Consider the following 5,495-nt stretch of genomic DNA (forward strand, 5'->3'; position numbering starts at 1 on the left):
GGGACTAGTAGTCCTTTTCTCTCTCTCATTAGTCAGAACATTCTTAGGAAAAAAATCTTCATCTAAAGCAGGAGAACTTTTAAATGAGGTTCAGTAACACTTTCCATGTCATTTTAGCAATTTTATAATCCAAATACAGGTACGCCACAACCTCTTCCTCATTCAATATACTTCTCACTGGCAGTAGGTAGGCAACACATCCCTGCTCATTATTTCATCTCCTTGCACGCAGAGTCACAAATCACTAGCAGCCTGATCCAAAGGCCTTTAAAGCCAATAGGAATCTTTCTATTTTACATTGAATTAAAAATCGACTTCTCTCATGAGTTCTTGTAGGCCCAATCTCAGACTTCCTAGCTCCTCTTTTCAAGGTATCACTTTTTAAATGTTACTGTAAAATATGTTAATTCACTGTGCAGCACCTTAAATGTCTTCAGAAGGTTTCCCAAAAAACAGTAACAGGGCTTGTTGCAATGCAGAAGAAATGAAGACAGACCTGTATCAATAGTTTATCCACCTACTGAGTAAATGCTATTGGGGGTGGGGAAAAAACCCTGTCCAGAAAACATTTGTTATCTAGATCCACCACCAATTCCTTGTGCTGTCTTTTATAAAATTATGGAATGGCAATGTCCTATAATGGCTAATATAATACTCTTTCAAGTATATTTTGTGGTGGAAATTTAGAGATGCTGGGATGATTGGGTAAGATCCTCAGCTGGTATAAATTGGTATAGCTCCATTGACTTCAAGGGAGCTACACCAATTTACATCAGCTGAGGATTTGGTCCCTTATTTATAAATCTTATAAATCTGGGAATCAAGAATAGGTTCCATGCATAACTTTAAAATCTGCTGAGTATCTGATTACATAGAGGTGAATCCATAGGGTGTGTTCCTTAAAGTAAAACTTCAAAGGACAGAGTGTGATTTTTGTTGCCCTTAACAGACTTGTCAAGTACCAACTGCAGAAGCAAGAAACAACATGCACACACCTAGCCCTGCTTGCATTCCTAAAATGCAAATTCAAATGAGAAGTTATTTGATTTTTGTAGTTGGTACCTTTTGTAGAGAAAAATTACAAGTTTATTTTCCATTTAATTGACAGAGGAAAGCCTTAGGACTAGAAATGAAATCTAAGCAGATTTTGATGTTATAGTATGTGACTATCAATTGTTTCTTGTATAAGAATTTATGCAAAGCAATTGTGATAATCAATCCAGTAACATCATCTGAAAAATCAGATACTGTAAGATCTTTGAATAAAATAAAATACTGTACCATTTTTTGTGAAATGTAGACATAGCCTTAAATTGGAGTGTGGGCTCCAAATAATGCCTGCCCTTCCAAATATACACACTCAGCAAGAGAAAACTGAACTCCAGATTCAGACCAGAACTTTGTGATTCAGGCCCATTTTTAGTGAAACATTTAATAAATATTGATGCTAAAAAGTTGTTTTTTTTAAATTACAGATATTCTGGAAACAAAATTATACCAGAATTTGTTGATTCTCCCCCACACACACCCAAAAAAAAAAAAAAAAAAAAAAAAACCCAACAACAAACAACAACTACTTGGGAAGGTGTATTTCTACATCTAGGTTAATCACTCAGACATACTGTAACTGCCTGGATTTTGGACTAAACTGACTCATAAGTCCATAGCTTTGCTGACGAGGTGAAGAAGAGAGGGGGGAAAAAAACCCAAACCCAGAGAATACTAAAGAGAGAAGTGAGTGAATTTGGATGTTAACTCCTGTGGACTGTCTTCTAATACATCTATCAACTCATCTTACCTCAGACTATTTAGTAACTTATTCTGAAAATGGGTCAGCGATGCCTCACTGGTATGCATGTGTTCAATTCATGGCTTGAATAATAAATATTTAACAAGGGGTGGGGCAGATGAGACTTTTCTTTCCCTTCTGTCCTTGCTTCTACATATTGTATATTAAATTAGTTTCTACAGTTCAGGTTTAGTTCCCACTAGTTTCCCTGTTTACTAGTTCAGAATGGTATTGTTGTTAAGGCACAAGATTGGGACTCAGGAAATAAGGTTCACTTCCTAGCTCTGCCATAGACTTTCTCAAAAAGAACAGGAGTACTTGTGGCACCTTAGAGACTAACAAATTTATTAGAGCATAAGCTTTCATGGACTACAGCCCACTTCTTTGGATCTGTGTCACTTTAGACACGACATTTATGGCCTAATTTACAAAAGAGCTCAGCTCCCATTTAGACACCAAAATGCAGTAGCTAGATTTCCAAAAGTGTTCAGCATGCAGTAACTCCCATTGTTCTCAAATGAAGCTGCTTGGTCTTCGCTCTGGAGAATCTAGCCTCAATTGTGGGTATTGAGCACAGTTGAACATCTGTCCCCTAATTTCTCTGTGCCTCCGTTAGCCACCAATAAACTGGGGAAAACACTACCTCCTCTCTCTCACCTTTTGTCCTTCTTATCTGCTTAGAGTGCATGATCTTCAAGACAGGGACTATCTCCTCTCTTACTGTGTGTATGGACAGTGCCTAGCACAATGAGGCCAAGATGTTAGGGCTTGTGGATGCTACTATGGTACAATAATAATAATAATCAGCTATTAATATTTATAAAGTGGCATGTGCCGGTTGCCTGAGCCTCAAGGCACTTACAAAAATTAAGAACACAATCCTATATTTATTCTCATATTTACCACCACCACCAACACAGTAAAATGCATACACCCAGAGATAACACACTGAAGAATAATGTGGCCACTCTTAACCATAGAACCTTCCCTACCAGCCTGTCTCAGGCAAAGTCCTGAATGAATAGAAAAGCTTTTCACGACATTCATGATCTTCAAGACAGCCCCTCACAGAGTGCATTGCTTTAGTCCTATGTCATAACAGCATGGATAACAAGCCAAGGTCCACATCAGAAAGCAGAGACTGCAGTCACCAAGGTAAAAAAAGCATAGATGGATCAAAATACTCATGGCACTGAAACCATACATGAGTCCAAGGCAAAGAAAGAACCTAAAGTAACAAAATTTAATACCTCCTTAATAAAACTTGTGCGGAATAGGAATTAACCCTGCTTCACTCTTAAATTATTCTCTCCAAATATCACCTACCTTTTTTCTGGACGTAGTAGACAGTTTGCTCTCATCTAAGTCCCCATTTTAGCCTGAAACTACAAGTTCAAGGTTCATTTCCTTCTGTAATTAGGAGGACATGTCTTAGTGCTCAGTGCCTCTCCTGATTGAAGACATCTATTTGCAGCTTGTTCTGATATCTCTTTCATAGTTTTAGCAGCTTGTATAGTAGAGGAAGAGATTAATACCAAGTTTATATGACAGGGAATTTTTATCTTGTAGATATGTGCTATTTTCCTTTATATTTTGATTTCCAGGTCAAATTGCTGTACTACTTCCACATGCCCTTCCAAATTATTAGTCACCTCTGTCATTTTATCAATGCACCTAATTTAGTGACTGACTTACATAGTGTAACCCACACACCTCCTGGGTCTAGTGTTCTGTCCCATCTAGTGGCACCAAGACCACTTAGAGAGAGATTAATGAGTCTGCTCTACAGCCTTAACTAAGAGCCTTATGGTTTTTAGCTCATGCAGTAGAGGCTCATGCATTTAGCTCCAGAGGTCTGAGGTTCGATCCCGCCCGCTGAGACCGGGTTCTGTCGGTGTTACAATAGCACCAAAGGTGTGCTAGGTACTTAGACTACCAAATGAAGAGGATTCAGTCTTTGGACAAATGTTTAGATTGATTTTTGCATCTGGAACTATTTGCCTCCAGTTTGCCAGATCAAAGTTTGGTTCTGACTAAAAGTTGTTGACATTCAATAGCTCTTTGGTGTCTGGTGTGCAAGAAGTTTCAATCCTATCCTTAGTAGAGGCATGTCTTCCTCACAATACAGTCACAACTGGCAGTCTCAGCGGAGGCATCAAAGCTGAATGTCAAGTATCGGGGGTAGCCGTGTTAGTCTGTATCTACAAAAACAACAAGGAGTCTGGTGGCACCTTAAAGACTAACAGATTTATTTGGGCATAAGCTTTTGTGGGTAAAAACCTCACTTCTTCAGATGCATAGAGTGAAAGTTACAGATGCAGGCATTATATACTGACACATGGAAAGCAGGGAGTTACTTCGCAAGTGGAGAACCAGTGTTGACAGGGCCAATTCAATCAGGGTGGATGTAGTCCACTCCCAATAATAGATGAGGAGGTGTCAATTCCAGGAGAGGAAAAGCTGCTTCTGTAATGAGCCAGCCACTCCCAGTTGTATCTTCCACATGAGGATGGACTACAAGCTGTCAGGAACAGTATCCCTGATGAGGCCACAGCAAGCCTGGTGGCTGAGCTTTGTGACTTTGTCCTCACCCACAACTACTTCAGATTTGAGGACAGCTTATACCTTCAAGTCAGTGGCACTGCTATGGGTACCCGCATGGCCCCACAGTATGCCAACACTTTTATGGCTGACTTAGAACAACGCTTCCTCAGCTCTCGTCCCCTAGTGCCCCTCCTCTACTTGCGCTACATTGATGACATCTTCATCATATGGACCCACGGAAAGGAGGCCCTTGAAGAATTCCACCTGGACTTCAACAATTTCCACCCCACCATCAACCTCAGCCTGGACCAGTCCACACAAGAGATCCACTTCCTGGACACTACAGTGCAAATAAGTGATGGTCACATAAACACCACCCTATACCGGAAACCTACTGACCGCTATACGTATCTACATGCCTCCAGCTTCCATCCAAGACACATCACACGATCCATTGTCTACAGCCAAGCCCTAAGATACAACCGAATTTGCTCCAACCCCTCAGACAGAGACAAACACCTACAAGATCTTTATCAAGCATTCGTAAAACTACAATACCCACCTGGGAACTGAGGAACAGATTGACAGAGCAAGACAGGTACCCAGAAATCACCTATCACAGGACAGGTCCAACAAGGACAATAACAGAACACCACTGGCCATCACATATAGCCCCCAGCTAAAACCTCTCCAGCGCATTATCCACGATCTACAACCTATCCTGGAAAATGATCCCTCACTCTCACAGACCTTGGGAGGCAGGCCAGTCCTCGCTTACAGACAACCCCCCAACCTGAAGCAAATACTCACCAGCAACTACACACCACACCACAGAAACACCAACCCAGGAACCAATCCCTGTAGCAAACCTCATTACCTACTCTGTCCCCATATCTACTCTAGCGACACCATCAGAGGACCCAACCACATCAGTCACACCATCAAGGGCTCATTCACCTGCACATCCACTAATGTTATATATGCCATCATGTGCCAGCAATGCCCCTCTGCCATGTACATTGGCCAAACCGGACAGTCCGTCCGCAAAAGAATAAATGGACACAAATCTGACATCAGGAATGGTAACATACATAAGCCAGTAAGTGAACACTTCAATCTCCCTGGTCATTCTATTACAGATTTAAAAGTCACTATCATTGAA

This window comes from Trachemys scripta, chromosome 2 (genome assembly GCF_013100865.1).
Source record: "Trachemys scripta elegans isolate TJP31775 chromosome 2, CAS_Tse_1.0, whole genome shotgun sequence".
Taxonomy (NCBI): domain Eukaryota; kingdom Metazoa; phylum Chordata; order Testudines; family Emydidae; genus Trachemys; species Trachemys scripta.